This window comes from Scyliorhinus torazame, chromosome 17 (genome assembly GCF_047496885.1).
Source record: "Scyliorhinus torazame isolate Kashiwa2021f chromosome 17, sScyTor2.1, whole genome shotgun sequence".
Taxonomy (NCBI): Eukaryota; Metazoa; Chordata; class Chondrichthyes; order Carcharhiniformes; family Scyliorhinidae; genus Scyliorhinus; species Scyliorhinus torazame.
In genome coordinates this window covers 189250612-189270744 of record NC_092723.1, presented here as the reverse complement: position 1 = coordinate 189270744, position 20133 = coordinate 189250612, and the positions used below count along the sequence as shown (strand labels likewise).

Below are 20133 nucleotides of genomic sequence, written 5' to 3'. Positions count from 1 at the left end.
CGGTTCCGCCAATAGCTTCAGTCCGGATCCAGTGCTGGGCCCTTCTACTGGCAGCGTACCAATATCAACTGGAGCATCGGCTGGGAACCTGGGTGGCAAAGGCCAGTGCACTAAGCAGGCTGCCATTACCGAATACCCCGCAATTAGTACCCAGAATAGAAGAAATGGTCATGACACTACATTTCCTGGACACCCTTCCAGTGGCCGCACAAAACATTCGTTTGTGAACTCAAAGGGTCCCGGTTTTATCAAAAATAAAAGACATTGTGCTGACGGGAGAGACGGAAAGACTGGTCCTGGTGGAATTCCCCCCTTACTGGAGCAGGAGAGCAGATCACTGTGGAAGACGGGACCCTGCTGTGGGGGGCTCGAGTAATAGTTCCAAGTCAAGGCCGTCGAGCCAGACTGGCTGAACTACATCATGGGCACCCTGGAATCACAAAATGAAGATGCTGGCCAGAAGCTATGTCTGGTGGCCGGGCCTGGGCACAGTCATAGCGGCATTGGTAGGTTGGTGCCAAGAATGCCAACAAGGGCAGAAGGTACCCCCAAGGTGCCCCGCTACACCCATGGGAATGGCCGGGTAGACCATGGTCGCGACTTCATGTCAATTTTGCAGCCCGTTTATGGGTTCAGTGTTCTTTGTGATAGTAGACGCCCATTCCAAATGGCTGGTGACTACAAAATAAACTCGGCAAACACAACAGCAACCATCGAAAAACTTTGCACCTCGTTTGCAACACATGGTATCCCGGAGGTGTTAGTTTCAGACAATGGATCGGTTTTCACCAGCCAGGAGTTCCCAAAATTCATGAAGTCAAACAGCATTCGGCACAGAAGGACGGCACTCACCCATCTCCAGCCGTGGACATGTTCCCGGAGCTGTGTCCCATCCACTGCGTGTTCGGATGATGCGTGTGTGGTGTTGCCTCCTGCAGTGTTCAGGCATCAGGGTGTGATTGGGATGCTCGGCAATGACTCCCACATGTTACACGGCCCGCCCACTGGAATCCACTTGTGTTGTGTGAGGGACTCACTTAACCACGATTGCCAATTCCCTATTAGCGATAGCCTTCAGCCGCACGGCCAGAGGCCTCTGCGGTCGGTGGGGGGGTATGGGCGATTGGTGGGGCAGACGGGCAGGGACAAGGGTTGATCCCGGGACTAGTACACACAATCCAGGGGTTGGTATGGTTGTGCACCCCCCCCCCCACCCTCCCATGGCGCCCCCCCCCCCCCAGCTGCGTGTCCCTCATCCCCCCCTCACTGAGCATTGGAGCGGCACTCGCCGCGTCCTCAGGCCAATTGCCTGTGAGCTAAGATGGCCACTCACCACCTCGGTTCCCCACAGAAGCCCTTCCGCCAGGTTCACGTTTTTCAAAAGGAGCACTAATCGGCGCCAGCGTGACCACTTGCTGGGGAGGGCGCTGACTAACTGGAGGGCGTTGGATATGGAGTGGCTCCCGTTAATTGTATGGAAATTGGGCTCAAGTGGCAATAATTGGTTTCTCGTCATGCAAAGGCGAGATCCTGATTTCACCAATGGCGCCGGTTGCATTGCAAACTGGTTGGCGCTTGACGCGTTCCAGTTTTTGGCCTCGCCCACTATTAACTGACCTCATTACGCTTGAGTGAGAAGGAAACGAGGCTGGAGAATCGTGCCCATCAACAAGATTCCCATGTTCACCTGTGACACCAATATACTTGAACAAAGTAAATTAAAGAAGTATAACAGCAACAAAAATCTTTGAGGCTCAGTCAGAATTCAGCTGGTAGGTGCCAGAAAATAAGCAGAAGGTAACCCAGAAGTCTGCTAGAAATATTAAGGGACAAACTAGAAACAATTCTGTATGTGGAGAATGAGCTCTTTGCATTGCGACACCACATTGCAGTCTCAAGCATCCATCTGAGATTTCACCAAATTTCTAAACCCATAGCTAAACGGTAGCATTGTGGTTAGCACAATTACTTCACAGCTCCAGGGTCCCAGGTTCGATTCCCGGCTTGGGTCACTGTCTGTGCGGAGTCTGCACGTTCTCCCCGTGTGTGCGTGGGTTTCCTCCGGGTGCTCCGGTTTCATCCCACAGTCCAAAGATGTGCAGGTTAGGTGGATTGGCCATGATAAATTGCCCTTAGTGTCCAAAATTGCCCTTAGTGTTGGGTGGGGTTACTGGGTTATGGGGATAGGGTGGAGGTGTTGACCTTGGGTAGGGTGCTCTTTCCAAGAGCCGGTGCAGACTCGATGGGCTGAATGGCCTCCTTCTGCACTGTAAATTCTATGATAATCTATGATATTTTCTTGAAGTTCTGCTTTGATTTTTTTAAAAATCTGAAATGTGCTATCTATTTTGAAAGTGCTACTTTTGGTTCCAAAGATATATAAAACATAGGCAAAAGTGCATTTTTAAATTAACCTGATTTCTTTAACAATAATCAAAAGAATACTATTCAGTTCTGCTTTATTCATATTTAAATATCAGCCTTTAATTACCAGATCATTCCCAACCACAATTCCAGCCCTTAATCATCCACCTCTTCAACTCCTACATTGGAAATGTTAATAATTTTCTGCTTTCTTTTTATTCGTTCATGGACATCGCCGGCGGTGCCAGCATTTATTGCCCATCCCTAAATGCCCTTGAGTCAAGAGTCACCCACATTGCTGTGGGTCTGGAGTCACCTAATAATAATCTTTATTATTGTCACAATGCAGACTCCGCACAGGCAGTGCCCCTCGCCAGGAATTGAACCTGGGACCCTGGCATTGTGAAGCAACAGTACTAACCACTGTGCTACTGTGCCGCCCCTGGCCAGACCAGGTAAGGCCGGCAGATTTCCTACCATAAAGGACATTAGTGAACCAGATGGGTTTTTACGACAATCGGCAATGGTTTCATGGTCATCATTAGACTTTTAATTCCAAATTTTTATTTGATTCAAATTTCACCATCTGCAGATTTGAACCTGGATCCCCAGAATATTATTCTGGCTCCTCTGGTTTACTAGTCCAGTGACAATATCACTGGACATTGCCTCCCCTCTGTTAAATGTATATTAATTATGTTTAATTGTATGGAGGTGATAGGAATTAACAAAGCATTCACTGACGCTGCCTCTGAATAAAGACAGATGATACTGAGGTTGTGAAGTTAGGAGGTGTATGCTTCTAATGTGTAATTCCGTAAATAAATATTAAAAAGTGTCAAGATTGGCTCCAATTCTATCCTTCCCCAACTGGTTGACTGAAGTAAAACAAAGACTGTTTTGAAAGAAGAATAACTTAAAGGTCTGGAAAAATGTTTGTTTACTCGTCAACCCCTCTCATTCATACAAGCCGGGCTTTTCAACTCATCATGTTTATGTTCCCAACCAAACCAGCTTTAATTTGCTTCAAAGCCAATCAAATTAATTTCTAATGTTTTGTTATCATCCCACATGACCTTTCAAGAGCTTTTTCCTAATTTTATCTTCAATGGTTCTCTGTCCATGTTTCCTTTGCTTACAATACTCTTGTCATTCGCTGTAAACTCTTTATCTAATTGGTCAAGTCTTTGATGCAAGGGTTTTACAGGAGGACATTCAATCACACACTGGTCTCCATCCTGCTGACAGTCAGTTTGCTAAAAGCAGTTCCATTTTTATTTTGCGACCGTTCTTGTACATTCATAAATTATCTGCAGTTACAGCTCAAACAAAATCGCACTAAAATATTAATGGCATCACATCTGCGCCAGCAGTTTAGCATTTACAATCGACACAGTGGCCGCAATTTATTGGCAGATTCCTGCCGGAATTGGAACAGGATGCGGACCAAGGGAGGCCTCTCCTGGGATTCCCAACGGTCGCTACACCTGGGTGCCACCGTGGCATTGCCAGAGTGCAGGATATGCAGCTAAAAACAGTGTGCCATTAGATAGAGATAGAGGGGTCGTTCCCGTCACTTCTCAGGCCGCCAGCAGGAAAAGCAGGGTGATTCCTGCTCGCACTGACAGCGTTGATCAGGTGCCATTCAAGGGCACTTAGAAATTATTTTTGGAAAGGATTGGGTTTTGCGCTGGCCTCGACAGGGGGCGGGCCTAAACTCGCTGACCGATCCCACTGCTCAGAGATCGAGGCTGCCATTTTAACGGGCACCCAATCTCAGAATACATTTGCAGGGCGCACCCCCCCCCCCCCCCCCCCCCGCCACAAAAAGAAACTCTGGCAAAACCCACCTCCCCTCCCACAAGTGAGTGACTCCCTGTTATGGACATGCCAAATTCATCCTATTCAGGGCCCCCCTTTAGATCCCTCCCCCTCCACCACCAACCTCAGTACCCCACCTTCAGTACTCCCCCCTCAGTCCCTCCTTTTTGGCCTCGCCCATTGTCAATGCCAGCCTAGTGCCTTGAAATCTGAGGGCGTGGGGGTCTGCCTGAGTGCTTCCCTTGGTGTTTCTAGGAAAGTCTTCAGAACAAAGAGACAGCCTCTTCTAAAAAACTGTAGTTAGAAATAACGTGCTCAAAAGCAGAAGCACTTCAGGGTTAATGGCCCGTGAAAAACTATAAAAACAAACAACGTTGACAGTCTTTTGAAGTAGCCTGTACCTGTAAATCAAGAGGCTTGTAAAAGATAATGGTCTGTGAAACTGAATGTAAACAATGCAGTTCAAAGCTTTTAGGCTTCTCAGCATGCCCAGAGACTTGAAAAAGTTAAGGGGGAATGAAACTGTCTGTGAAAAAAGCACTTCAAAGATTTCCAACACATCAAGAGGAAGACTTTAACTTTCATCTGACGGATCATTGATACTGACAAGCTGGGACAGACATCAAAGGATTCCAACACATCAGAGGGAAAACTTTTAATTACAGCATGACATACTGAAAGACAGTTTAATGATTTCCAAAGCCACAGAGAGAAGATCTGCCACACCACCCCCAACCCGGAAAGACCAGCGATCTGAGCCCCTCTGGCCCAGCCCAAGCCCCCCCCCTCCCGACTCCCACTTCCCCTGAAGGACCCCTCCTTGGCACCCTGGAGGTAAATGTAGAGAGGGTACTCACCACTTTGCCCAACCCTCCTGCCCCGGAGTCCATGGCACCAGGTCCCCACTTGCCAGAGCCAGTAGTGATTCCCGCCAGGGGGACTGCCAGCTGAGGTGGGTGTGAGAATACCAGGAGGCCAGAGATTCCAGCCTGAAACCCAATAATTATATTGAAATGTGCCTGCTTGGCGAGAACCTGATTTGGGCTGGTCGAGCGGGCCAGGAGATTTGCAATGCCTTTGCTATCTGACCAGATATCAACAATTCAATGGACCATCGCAATTCCTGCCAGAGAATCACTGTTTTCAATGGTGAAATCACAGTGTGGAATACTTTATTTTTAATTGTGAGTAAGTTAAAAGATGGTATGACTAACCACCAGGTTATTCATGCCTTCTCAACCTTGCCCCTCGCCTGAGGTGTGGTGACCCTCAGGTTAAATCGCCACCAGTCAACTCCCCCTCAAAGGGGAAAGCAGCCTCTGGTCAGCTGGGACGATGGCGACTTTACTGTGCATTATACGACGGTACATCGTACTAAAGTGTGATCTGAGGTCATTTAAATATATCATCTTGATCAAGCTCTATCTCCAAACATCATTTTCAAAATAATTAACAAGATTTCAATATCTCATTGAACAAGAAATTTTATTACATACCAGCTATTACGGCAAAACACTCAATATTCAACTGCCAAGACGGATTAAACTGCAGAACACAAGTATGTCACAGTTCCTTGATTCATTAATATTTTACTGATAAGAACACAACAAGCTTTCAATAAAGTTAAATATTGTAAAGTGGTATCACACACAAATGGTGCTCTCGGACAATATTGTTTGGGGACATTCTGAACACCCTTCCTTGGGTACTTTAAAGAACCTATTTGGACCCTTTTGATATCAAAAATACCTTTAGAAAGGATTAGACCTGTGTTCACATCTTTAGTCTGGATTGTGTTGATAGCTCGCGAGCTGCTTAGCAACAAGCAGCTCAAATTGCATTTCAGGCTGAGAATCTCTGACAACTGCAACAGTTAGCACCGTCATGTCTGAAGAAGGTGGACAATCATGTTATAAAAATTGCTCAAATGTTTTTGTCAAATGGCAAATGCTGTGGTGTATATTTAGTCCATCACTTGCTGAATGTAACTCAATATATTTTCTGCCTTTATAAAATATAACATACCATTTTTATTTTCTTCGCAGTCCAACTCTTCACCAATTACCTCTGGGGTCAAGGAGGTAGGAGAATAATTAGCTTCCAGGAATCTGCTCCGTACCTCTCAATGACAGGAACAGTACGATGAACCTGCACTTTACCACGATGACGGATTTAATCCTTGATAAGATACTCATACTGTACATTCAAAAATAGGCTTTAAATTTATCATTCCAAAATACAGCTTCAATTAAAATTATCCCCAATTGCCATGGGTGTAAATGGCGACAGGGGGTGTAAATGGCGACAGGGGGTGTAAATGGCGACAGGGGGTGCAAAATCTTGTGCGAGGCCAAAAACGAGATTTGCGACGGTGACATCTTGTGATGCAGTCGCCCCTGCCCGTGACATAATGGGGTTCCTGCCATCCAATGATGGCAAACACATTTAAATACATTTCAAAGTTTTTAAATGTGCTTCCCCGCTGTCCCATTCCCCCACATTTGAACCTCCCTCCTCGCCGGCATGACATCATGTCAGCAGGTTTGTAACAGGTCTGGACCAATATGAACCTGGCAGGAAACAGAAAATGAAGATGGGCAGGATTTTCTCCATGCTGATTATAGGCTGAATTCTCCGCCGTCGGGATTCTCCTTTTTGCCGACAGCCCGGGGGTTTCCCGCCGGCGTGGGATTGCCCCACAATGGGAAACCCCATTGACCAGCCGGCAAAACGGAGCATCCCGCCAGCGGGGTGAACCAGAAATCTGGCACGGCGGGACGGAGAAAACCACCCCATGTTCTCCCACCGGAGCGGAATTGCACCTGATTGGCGCTCAAGCTAGGAGCAGTAGTCAGGAAGCGAATCCCAATCCTTAGCCATGCAATTGTTTGCATGCCGAGAATTGCGAGGGCTTCCCTCGGGAATCCTGCTACCGGGCTGTCGTTTTGAGTAGGTGGCCGATAGCAAGGTCCCCACTCCCCACAATGCAATTCAGCATCGCCCCCCGGATTTTCTGGGTTACCCCCCCCACTCTCCCGCCAGCTTGGGGGTGATCCTGACTGCCCCCCCCCCCCCCCACCCCCCGGTCCCCCAATTAAAGAGATCCTTTGCCAGAGACCCCCTAATTAAAAAGAGCCTTCCAGAAACCTCCCTGGAGAGAGAGACCCCTAACTGGAAGCCCTCCACCCCCCACCCCCCAGAGAGAGACCCCTGTCTGGAAGCCCCCCCCCTACCCCGGAAGACAGTTCCCAGCTTGGAAGTCCCCCAGATGCCCCCTATCCCTTTATTGTCCAATGGTTTGGTGCGGTTACAGGGAGAGGGCAGGGAGTGGGCCTAGATTGAGTGCTCTTTCTGAGGGTCAGCACAGACTCAATGGGCGGAGTGCCCTCCTTCTGCACTGTAGGAATTCTAAGGTTCTCTGGATCTGCAGAACAAATTGAAAAGTATAACAGAGTGAAAAAGACAGTTAAAGTGAGCTGTAAATCCAGGGTTAATAAAATGGCAAGATTCAAATTTGTACTAATAACCTCATGGGATAGACAATCGATATTGGATAGAACTAAACAGCACAGAAACAGGCCATTCAGCCCATCCAATCCACACTGTTGTTTATACTCCTCAGATATTTCCACATCTAAATCCTTCCTTCTCCCTCATGTGTTGTTTTGCTTCCCTTAAACGCATCAAATACCATTCACTTCGCCCACACCGTGTGGTTGTGGTCTCCGCATCCTCACCATTGTGTGAGTGGGGAAAGGGGCGTGCATGTAGACTGAATGTAAATTATTAAAGAATGTTTATTATAAATGCAGCATTATGATGTCAAGCGAAAGAGCTGGTGGAAATGTACAGGATTTAATAAATTAATAATTTAAATTGTATGTTAATATTTAACAAAATACTAGTTAGACACTGTACCACCACACTAAACATAAACCAAAGGCGTGTGGCTTCTTTGAAGGCTCATTGAGCTTGTAGGCGGAGAGTGCGATATAATGGCTGCATCGTGTTGAAGCAAGAGCACGACGAGGCTGTTAAATCGCGGGAGAGACCAAGCTGGAGAACCGCGTCAGGCGCCAATCGGTTTGCGATCTAACCAGCCCGCTCCTGTTGGCGGAATCAGGATGCCGCTGTGGCGCGGCCAGAAACCAATAATCACCACTTAAATCTCCATACAATTAACGGGAACGACCCCCTACCTACCGGTCTCACGTGATCTAGCCGCCTCCCCCCCAGCGTGGGTGCCGATTCGTACACCTCTTTAAAAACGTGAAGCTGGCGGAACAGGTGCTGCCGGGGCCTGAGGAGGTGGCCATCTTCAGTCCCGGAATGAGCCCGAGGTGGCCCGTCATCGGTGTTGGGACAGGGGGCAGAGCCGGGGGGGCGGGGGGGGGATGCATACACATGCTCCCATTCTGGGGGCAGCCCCAGCCACCACCACCTCCAGTGCCCATTCCTCATAGGGGCCAGTGCCAGGCGGCCGGTGCCAACCCGCCCCTGCGGCCCGGTGGAGGTGGTTGACCATCTTACGGCACTGGGCTCCAATCCTCCTGCTGATGTTCCCCGAGCTGATAGTCGCTGCCACCTCCTCCCAGGTGCCACTGGCTGCCCTGTGGCTGACCCTCCGAGACCCTCGGGGGAACAAGGCATCTCGTCTGACCTCTACCGTGTCCAACAGTCTTTCCTCAAATCATGGGGATGGTCTCCTCGGTGGCATGGCTATGTGCCGTGCCGGACTGGCTGTGCAGGATCGGTTTAAGGGCTGTTTTCCCTTGTTAAGAGGGGACTGGCGAGTGCGGTTTCAGTGACTCAGCCAGTGGGACAGTCATTTGTGGTGTGAAGCCCATGGGGCCTTGCTAAGTGGTCCGATTAACTTTTTATAGCGGTGACGGCCTCGACGGGCCGAGAGTCAGGCAGCTCGGGCAGTTCCCGCTCGCTACCACACTTAGAAACTTTACCATTAATTCGTGTCCTGAGTGTCTGCGCCAAATAGACTAGAAAGGTCACGGGTATATTCACTAGCTTGTGCGGAGCGTACAGCCAAAACCACCAGTCCAGCTGCTATAAACAGGTTAACGGATGAGAGGAATAATTGAACCACAATGTGGAGTGAAAGGCAGTGATGGGAAGTGATGGTGGGGTGGGAGGAGGGTAGGGTGGTGGGAACGGTGCAAGGGAATGGGGAAGGGAAAAATATAACGGAAAGAGGAGTGAGGTGCAGGGAAAGAAGAGATTGTTGGAAAGAGGGAATTTGACAAGGCCCTGGAATTTTGATTTTGAGACAGCAGGCCGTTAGTGCACCAGTCAGGCCCACGGGGAGTTTTAGTTCTACAATTGGCCTCAGTGTCTTCAGTTTAAGAAGGACAACCAATGGTTAAGATTATTGCTCTTGACTGTTACCTAATCATCTCGGCTGGAAGTGTACACCTGTGGTCATCCTGCCAGGGGAAAATGAGAGATCCCCTTCCACCAGTCAAGCAGTTGGATGCGAGATTCTCAGGCAACCCTCTTACTGATAGCACTTCTAGTTTGTTCAACCCCAACTACGTCCTCACCACCAACACCAACACCACCCCCCCCCTGCACCCCCGCACCCCCACTGCCCCCCCCGCACCCCCACTGCCCCCCCGCACCCCCACTGCCCCAAACAATGCAGCATTTCAATTCACAATTCACTCCTGCAGATGGAAGTCCAGGCAGGTGACCTGAGAATGTTTGAGGTCGCCCTCCCCCATTTGACAGCCTGCACACGTTCCCAGGTGACCACAATGATGGCACTGTGGTCCAATTATTCCTCTCACCCTTGAATGTTGTTTCACCTGTTTATAGCGCTGCCAAAGGCAGTTATGTTATGGGTGACTCAGTCTGCAGTTTCATCAATCAGAACTACACACAGAACGAAGGCTTTCCTTAATCAGGGACCTCAATTCATGGCTGGTGTTGATTTGAATTTTTCATCTCCACCTTCCTAATAGAATCCAAATAATAAAATTAAATTAGAATTAAAGATACTACACTTGTTAAGTTGCACAAGGACAAAATTAATTAGTTGAGAATGTCGATGAAAGGAAGCATCTTGATTAATGGAAATGTTCAATGAACGATAAAACAGTTGATCATAGAGCACTCTCGTAAGTAAACCAGTCCCTTTATGTTTTCACATTGATCCTTCGCTTTTCTTCCAATCTTCCTCATTTATACTGGTTATAACTGGCACTTTATTCCCTCATTCAACATGCCCTTGTTCATCACCTCTCGTTCAGTTCAAGCTAGTCATTATTTTACAATCCCATTCCAAACAGGCAGCCCCCTTCTCCTCTCAAGCTGTTACTCATCTCTCCTCTCCTTCCCAGCTCAAACTGCTGCCTATTTCCATAAAAGCCCACTCAGTTTAAATTGGCGATTGTTCCTCATACCCACTCCCCCATCTCCAAGATCGTATTGACACATTGTCTTCCTCCACCCAAAAGCACCACTCTCGAATTCTGTACCTGCCCTCTTCTCTTCCTCGCCCCTTTTCGGCTTCCCTTCATTATTACCCATTGTTATTCATTCAGTTCCTTCTTTGCCACCTTTTCATTGCTCGTTTCTTTCCTTTCCTTTCTTCTTTGCTATTCGGAATTCTTAAAGTGCATCCAGGAGAGCTCTTTGAGCTAGAACGTAGAAAACCCTATAAGACAGGGGGCGATATTGGACCTGATGTTAGGGAATGAAGCCAGGCAAGTGTAGAAGTATCAAAGAGGGAAGGGAGCATTTTGGTGATAGTGACCATAACTCGGTAAGATTTAAGGTAGTTATGGAAAAGGACAAAGATGGACTGGAAATAAAGATTCTGAATTGGGGGAGGAAGTCCAATTTTAATCTGACAAGACAGAATCTGGCCAAAGTGGACTGGGAGCAGCTACTTGTAGAAAAATCCACATCAGAGCAGTGGGAGTCATTCAGAAAGGAACTGGAGATAGTGCAGGGACTACATGCTTCCATAAAGATAAAGAGTGGGACCAACAATTCCAGAGAGCACAGATGTAAAGGGAAAACAGGGAGGCTTATGGCAGATACAGCTTAGGGGCTATTTAGCACAGGGCTAAATCGCTGGCTTTGAAAGCAGACCAAGGCAGGCCAGCAGCATGGTTCAATTCCCGTAACAGCCTCCCCGAACAGGCGCCAGAATGTGGCGACTAGGGGCTTTTCACAGTAACTTCATTGAAGCCTACTTGTGACAATAAGCGATTCTCATTTCATTTCATTTTTCATTTCATACAGGGGCTCAAAACAGTGGAAGCCCCAGAGGAGTTTGAAAGTGCAAGGGGGTACTTAAAAACGAAATGAGGCTATCCTGGACTAGATCCCAACATTTACAAGGATATCAGTCAGGAACCCCAATACCTCTTTCAAACTTGTAAAACTATGAGGAAAGGGTACTTCACTCTAGGCATGATTATCATAGATTATCATAGATTATCATAGAATATACAGTGCAGAAGGAGGCCATTCGGTCTGCACCGGCTCTCGGAAAAGAGCACCCTACCCAAGGTTGACACCTCCACCCTATCCCCATAACCCAGTAACCCCACCCAATACTAAGGGCAATTTTGGACACTAAGGGCAATTTATCATGGCCAATCCACCTAACCTGCACATCTTTGGACTGTGGGAGGAAACCGGAGCACCCGGAGGAAACCCACGCACACACGGGGAGGACGTGCAGACTCTGCATAGACAGTGACCCAAGCCGGAATCGAATCTGGGACCCTGGAGCTGAGAAGCAATTGTGCTATCCACAGGGCTACCGTGCTGCCCTCAGATTTGAACTGAGGGTAAGGATGATAATGCACAAAACGCACAAATAGGAATATGGTATATTAAAACAGACTTTATTATTAACACATTATCACAAACAAATAGTTTACAATTGCCAGTTAAAGCATTGCTCAACAATAAAATTAAAAGAAACCCTTTAACTTCTCGCTGATGCCTTCTCTATCTCCAATCAAGCAAAACCTATCACAGGTCAAAAAACACTTATAAATAAAGTCAGCGTTTTTTAGGATAATCTCTAAAGTGGTGCACGTGAAACTGAACCCGGGCCCTCAGGGGTGTCGGACCAGCCGGGGTTGGAAGCGGGTGCGGAGGCAGATGTTGTAGCCTTCGCTTCGTTGATTGCCCGAAGGCGGATCCGGTTGGGGCGGAGATCAACCTCTCCACCCTGTGCCCTGGCGTGGCGGGGGTCCTGCTGGAATTCTTGACTCTTGAGAAGGTCAAATTTAAACTGAGGGGAAGGATGGAGGGGTTCTACAATTCATGGGCGTTATTCATTTTGCACTGTTGAGAATTGGATCACATCGAACATTAGGGGGGAGGGTTGGGGGGAGGGGGGGCTGGGAGGGTTGGGGGGAGGGGGACTGTGTGTGTTAATGGTGACTATGGGTGATTCCTGATTCCTTTTTGTCATTTGTTTGTGTGAACATGCAGGCTGCTGTTTGGGGGTTTGGTGGGAGGATGGGATCGTTGTTATTGAAATGGGGATTGACATTACATTCGTTACTGATTATTATTTATTGTTGGGTGTAAATTTGGGAGAAAATGTGAAAAAGGAGGAGAATAAAAATATTTTTAAAAAAGAAATAAATAAAGTCAGCTAACACAGAATTACTTGCCAGCGTCTGGATAAAGAGTTCTTTTAAAAGACTGTTTGAAGAGAGAGAGATCCTTTGAGTAAACAACCTGCAGATTCCTGTCTGTCAGATTAATGCTGTTGCTAACTTTCCGTAGGTTCAATTGCTCTGTTTTATTACCTTTGCTCTCGAGTCGCCAGGTATCTTTATGATACCGCCACGAGGTTCAAGTCCGAGTAATGATCAATGGCCCAATACACCGATTAGTAAGATTCAAATCAAAGCACATTTATTATACACAGTAATCGCTGCTCACGCACAGATTCTACATCTAAGCTACTTCTACAACTAACAGGCCTATACTTAGCTTCGGACTGGCCCACCAGGTCAGGGGAACAAATGGCCTTTCGTTCGGGTTCTGAGTCTGCGGGATTCGAAGTTGGTACGGATTGGTAGCTAGGAGCGCCTATCTCGTAGCGAGCGTTGAATTAAGACTTACTTCTTTCGGCGGTCACTGCACCGGTCACTGTCAAGGTTGGTTCATGTTGCTGGGTGACCCGGGCAGGACGAAGAGAGCAAGTTGAACTTGGGGGCTTAACTTTATAGCCCCCAGGGGCTTCCCGCCTTTTGGGGCGGACCCTGTACCTGGTTCTAGGTGATTGGACTTTGTTCCAATCGCTTGGTTCGATTTCTCCAATACTGGAGCGGTTCCCTGATCGATGGGCGGTCTTGAGGTGCTCGTTAACCTCTTTTGTGTTGGCTCCTGCTGGCGCCGGGGAGTCTGGCTTCGTTTTATGTGTTCCAAATGTTGTTATTGTTCCCGGGAATTGCTCATTAGTATGTAGATGGCCGCTACATTATTATGCTGATGGTCGCTGGTATCGATGCTGTCTGGGCTTTTGCAGGGTTAAATACACAGCAAACCTGCACCTGCTGGTTTCTGCCTGTGTTGGCTGAATTTCCCTTCAGCCTTTGCCGTTTGCCATTTTAAATCAGGAGTTGGCCAATTTAGGTGGCTACAATGTGGAATTGATAGCATTCTGTCTGGGCAATTTGGCAAATTGGATCCAAAATTGGCTTAGTGGCAGGATGCAGAGGGTGATGGTTGAAGGTTGTTTTGTGATTGAGGCCTGTGTCCAGTGATGTTCCACAGGGATCAGTGCCGGGTACCTTGCTGGTTGCAGTGTACATTAATGATCTGGACGTGAATGTAGGAGGTGTGATCATGGCATTAAAATCGGTGATGTGTTAACTAGCGAGGAGGAAAGCCTTAGATTACAGGACAATATCAACAGGCTGGTCAGAGGGGTGGGACAGTGGCAAATGGAATTTAACCTTGAAAAGTGTGAGGTGATGAATTTTGGGAGGACTAAGCAGGCCAGGGAATGCACAATGAACAGTAGGACGCCAGGAAGAACAGAGGGATCAGAAGGACCTTGGGTTCGTGTCCATAGGTCCCCGAAGGCAGCAGAACAGGTAGATAAGGGGGAAATGGGAGACTTGCCTTTATTAGCTGAGACATAGAATATAAGCACATGGAGGTTATGGTGAAGTTGTATAAATGTCGGTTAAGCAACAGCTGGAGTACTGTGTGTAATTCTGATCACCACACTATGGGAAGGATGTGATTGCATTGGAGGGGGTGCAGGGGAGATTCACCAGGAGGTTGCCTGGGATGGAGCGTTTCAGCTATGAAGAGAGGCTGGTTAAGTTGGGGTTGTTTTCTTTAAAGCAGAGAAGGCTGAGGGGGGAACAGATTGAAGTGGACAAAATTAAGGGACGTAGATGGGGAAGATAGGAATGAACCTTCCCCTTAGTAGGGAGGTCAATGACCAGGGGGCTGAGATTTAAGGTGAGGGGCAGGAGGTTTAGAGGGGATATGAGGGGAAACCTTTTTACCCAGAGGGGGGTGGGAGTCTGGAACTCGCTGCCTGGGAGGGGGGTGGAGGCAGGAACCCTTACAACATTTAAGAAGCATTTAGATAAACACTTGAAATGCCAAAGCATACCAGGCTATGACCAAGTGCTAGGAAATGGGATTAAAATAGTTAGGTGCTTGATGGCCAACGCAGACATGATGTGCTGAAGGGCCTCTTTCTATGCTGTCAAACTCCAGGACTCTATTGTCATCTATTGCCTCTTTCCCTCCCCTCTGTGTGACTATCTATTTTCCCTTCATTGCTATTGATTGGAACCTCTTTTTATTCACAACCATTGCTCCCTTTATTGGTAAAACATTACTCATTCTCCTTACCTCATTCATTTCACTTGACCCCAACCTGTATTTGGTTGCTACTAAAGTAGATGAGGCTTCTCTTCTCAACGGCATTCTTCTTATGAATGATAGTGACTGTGCTTAGATGGGAACTTCTGATGTCCTGATTATTCCCTCCTACAATACACAGCCAGAATCTATTTGTCCACATGGGCAAAAGGGTCTTAAACTGGCCCACTGGACGTGGAGAGGAGCGGGCTAGGTGCGATACAGAAATATAACTCAAAGGAGAGGAGCTTCCCTTCTTCAAAAGCATCGGGAAATAGGGAAAGGAAAAGTAGCAATATTCCGAAAAGATTACAGCAGTTGAAAGAAAGGACATCAGCAAAGTTGAGCAGGCAATGGGAACACTTTGGATTACATTAGGAAGCAGCAAAGGATTGATGCAAGGTAGGTATTTTCCACATACCCCCTGACAGCAGAATTGCAACAACAAAATGCACAAAGGGAGAAGGAAAGAATGAGCGAATGACAGGCATTGTCTGCCTCCTTGAATCACATCTGAGGTATGAACTGTACAATGAATTACACATTGGATCCTATAATCCTTCTATCAGCATAGAATAGCGAATCATCATAAGTAATGTTATGGGAAATTTATAATCCTATCATAAAACCTTCTCTGATTACTTCCTTATAGTCATAATCCACTCAAATCCCCCTCTCCCTCCCAACTCTACTTCCTGTTGCGATTCCTCTGGGAAAACCCTCACCCCCTCAAATCACTTACAGCAGCACTTTCCTGTTCCTGATTAGTTTAGCCTTTGTCCCGTGATCCACCACATCATTTGTGCAGTTACCAATCTGCTCAATCGCATCCCTAATCCACCTTTAATGCCGTTGACTCCAACAAAACTATTACCTTCCCTCACCTTGGTTGTTCCTCTGGGATAGCTCTTAACTCAAAAGTAATGGAGACTTGAACATTCATAATGGGTAGTTGATTAATCTATTCTTCACTAGAACTGGCTCCACCACAGAAAGCACAATCTCCTCTCCCTACACTGCTCTGAAACCGAGATCATCCTGGATGCAGAGATAATTATCGGTTTCTCTTCAATGCTATAAACTGCCCCCTTCAGTCCCTTACCCCCACTTCTTCCATCTGGGGGTGGGGGGGGGGGGGGGGGGATTGGATCATAGAATTTACAGTGCAGAAGGAGGCCATTTGGCCCATCGAGTCTGCACCAGCCCTTGGAAAGAGCACCCTACCCAAGCCCACACCTCCACCCGATAGTGGAGTCGGACACTTCAGGAACTTTATTTTTTTAAAAATATATTTATTCAAATTTTTCAACAGATTTTCAACAAACCCCCCCCCCCAACAAAAAGAAAAAAACAAGAACACAACAATCAAAAATTATACATTGGATTTCCCCCATATACGATAACCCCCCATATGACATTGAAAAGCACCAATAGGGAAGCCCCTCCCCCCACCCAAACACCCCCCCAAAAGAACCCCCCCCCCTCCCACCATCCCCCCCCCCCCCCCCCGCCCCTGGGCTGCTGCTGACCTCCTCCTAACGCTCCGCGAGATAGTCTAGGAACGGTTGCCACCGCCTGAGGAACCCCTGCGCAGACCCTCGCAAGGCAAACTTTATCCTCTCCAGCTTGATGAACCTGCCATGTCATTGATCCAAGCTTCCACACTGGGGGGCTTCGAGTCCTTCCATAATAGCAAGATCCTCCGCCGGGCTACTAGGGTCGCAAAGGCCAGGATACCGGCCTCTTTCGCCTCCTGCACTCCCGGCTCGTCCGTTACCCCAAATAATGCCAACCCCGAGCCTGGCTTGACCCGGGCGTTCACCACCTTGGACATAGTCCTCGCGAAACCCCCTCCAAAACCCATCCAGTGCCGGGCACGACCAGAACATATGGGCATGATTTGCTGGGCTCCCCGAGCACCTCCCACATCTGTCCTCCACCCCAAAGAACCTACTCAACCTCGCCCCTGTCATATGCGCTCTGTGAGTAACTTTGAACTGTATTCGGCTGAGCTTGGCGCAAGAGGTGGAAGAATTAACCCTAACTCAGGGCATCAGCCCACAGATCCTCATCTATCTCCTCCCCAAGCTCCTCCTCCCACTTGCCCTTTAACTCCTCTACCGAGGCCTCCTCCTCTTCCTTCAGCTCCTGGTAAATCGCCGAAACTTTGCCTTCTCCAACCCATACACCCGAAATCACCCTGTCCTGAATCCCCTGTGCCGGGAGCAGCGGGAATTCCCTCACCTGCCGCCTCACAAACGCCCTCACTTGCATGTACCTGAAAGCGTTTCCCGGGGGTAACCCAAACTTCTCCTCCAGCGCCCCTAGGCGCGCAAATGTCCCATCGATGAACAGGTCCCCCACTTCAGGAACTTTCAAGCGGTTATTGGATAGGCACATGGAGCACTCTGTCATGATATTCAAACACACATCACAACACACACATCATGATAGACAGACCAACAGACCAATTAGCACACATAACACGACAGCCAATCACAGACAAGAGCAGACACAGTATAAGACAAGAAACACGACACCTGGTGGCCAGTCCATCTGGAGACAGGTCAAGGCCAGGACCTCATTAGCAAGACACTCACACAGTCACCACGTGCTGAGTACCAAGACAGATGTGTAAATAACTAGTTGGAATAAAACTGCGTTGTACCAATCGCAACCGTGTTGGTTCGTCTGTACCTCAGAGCACCCAACACCACACACACCACAATGATAGGAGTGGGATAGCTTGATCTTGGTTTCGGACAATGCTCGGCACAACATCGAGGGCCAAAGGGCCTGTTCTGTGCTGTACTGTTCTATGTTCTATCCCCGTAACCCAGTAACCCGACTTAATCTTTTTTGGACACTAAGGGTAATTTAGCATGGTCAATCCACCTAACCTGCACATCTTTGGACTGTGGGAGGAAACCGGAGCACCCGGAGGAAACCCACGCAGACACGGGGAGAACATGCAGACTCCGCATAGACAGTGACCCAAGCCGGAATCGAACCTGGGACCCTGGAGCTGTGAAGCAATTGTGCTATCCACAATGCTACCGTGCTGCCCTCAGATTTGAACTGACCACTGTGCTGCAGTGCTGCCCCTGGAGGGGGGCAGGGAAGAGGTTGGATCAGGGTGAGAAGGAGTTCTTAGGTTATAGGGGAAGGAGTGTCCCTATTTCTTTAAATATTTACTTTGATGTTAGAAGTGCTTTTTTTCATTCTAACTCTTTCAGAGTATCTATGAGAGAAAACTGGCAGAACCACGATATGTTCCCAATTGAAATCATTTTGTCAGATGGTTCACAGCCCAGCGCACTTGTCCAGGGGAGGTTATTCCTTCTGGAAGATTGCCGGATAAACCCTTATGTGGAAACATCCAATAGGGATTTCCCAACTGCGTCACTGGGGAACGCCCCAGATGTGATGCTGGACAGCCAGGATGTTACAGTCCTGAGAGTCAGCTGATCTCAGTGAAACTCAGAGGTCTACAATGAGGGGCATGGATAGAGTGGATGGGCAGGCACTCTTTCCCAGGGTGGAGGGTCAGTCACCAAGAGCATAGGTTAAGTTCCGTGGGGCAAGGTTTAGAGGAGATGTGCAGGGCAGGTTTTTTACACAGAGGGTGGTGAGTGCCTGGAACGCGTTGCCAGGGGAGGTTGTGGAAGCAGATACATTAACGGTGTTCAAAAGGCATCTTGACAAACACATGGATAGGACGGGTATAGAGGGATACGGCACAAGGAAGTGCTGAGGGTTTGGCCAAGGTTAGTGTGGTGAACCACTGTAATAGGAGATGGAAGGTAGGACCTGCACTACAGGTTCGCCGGTAGCTCCTGCCGGCTGGCTCCGCCCACGGAGACCTGTATAAATATGCGTGATCTCCAGTGCCCTGCCATTTCGCCAGCTGCAGCAGGAGGCCACGCATCTGACTGTAATAAAGCCACAGTTGTCCCCAACTTTAGTCTTTGTGCAACTGATCAGGCATCAATTTATTACAGTCAGATTTTCCACAGAATGGATATCAGAATTAAGCCCGATCGCCTGCAGCTGGATCCGCACTCGCCCGACGCCAGGAAAGACTTTACTCACTGGCTAGCCTGTTTTGAGGCCTACATCAAGGCTGCGGACCCCGCCCAACGGAGGCTCAGAAGATAAACGTCCTGTACTCCAGACTGAGCTCCAGCGTGTTCCCGTTGATCCAAGACGCCATGAATTACACAAAAGCAATGGGACTCCTTAAGGAACACTGCACGCAGAAGGCGAACACGCTCTTCGCCAGGCATGTACTCGCCACCCGCTTGCAGCGACCTGGTGAGTCCATCGAAGACTTCTGGCGGGCCCTAATTCCACTTGTCCGGGACTGTGACTGTCAGGCCGTTACGGCCGCCGAACATGCGAATCTCCTCATGCCCGATGCCTTTGTGAAGGGGATTGCGTCGGACCGCATCTGAGAACGATTACTGGAAGGGGCCACGCTCGAACTGGCGGAGGTGAAAACCTTGGCGCTCTCCATGACGGTCGCATCCCGTAACGTACAATCGTACCCCTCCCGCCGCGCTGCCCACCCTTCTACCCCTTCCTACCCCTCCTGGACCCCGCCGACGATCTCCCCAGCCGGGCCCTGCCTTCCCAATACGCCTGCGCCGCACGCCGATCCGCGCACCCCGGGGGTCCCCGCTGCTACTTCTGCGGTCAGCAGAAGCACCCCCGCCAACACTGCAGGGCCCGCACTGCCGTTTGTAAAGCCTGCAGTAAAAAGGGCCACTTCGCGGCTGTGTGCCAGGCCCGCGCAGTCGCTGCGATCGCGCCCGCTATCGCCCCCTCCCCCACGCCAGACGCCCAATGGGAGCCGCCATCTTCTCCTCCCGGGTCTATGTGCGACCAATGGGCGCCGCCACCTTGTCCCCCACAGGGTCTCCGGACATCCCGACATCGGAACCGCACATGCTCACCACCCGAAGCATCCATTGGCTATCCGCAGCTCGCTTCGATGACGCTGGACCAATCTCGCCCGCACAACCTGGCCACCGCGTCGACGACGGTTAAAATCAATGGCCACGCGACCTC

General features: G+C 48.8%; 1 protein-coding gene across 5 annotated transcripts in view; it reads right to left on the bottom strand.

Annotated features, from left to right (window-relative positions):
- tmc5 (transmembrane channel like 5) overlaps positions 1–20133 on the bottom strand; it is a 266568-nt gene that overhangs the window by 231823 nt on the left and 14612 nt on the right. The window contains exon 1 of one of the 5 annotated variants that reach the window (XM_072481876.1): positions 9987–10137. The exons of 3 other annotated variants lie outside the window; for them this stretch is intronic. The gene's annotated coding sequence lies outside the window, so the exon portion shown is untranslated. Of the gene's footprint in view, positions 1–9986; positions 10138–20133 lie in introns of those variants that run through there. One more of the 5 variants, XM_072481875.1, reaches the window with a different exon arrangement.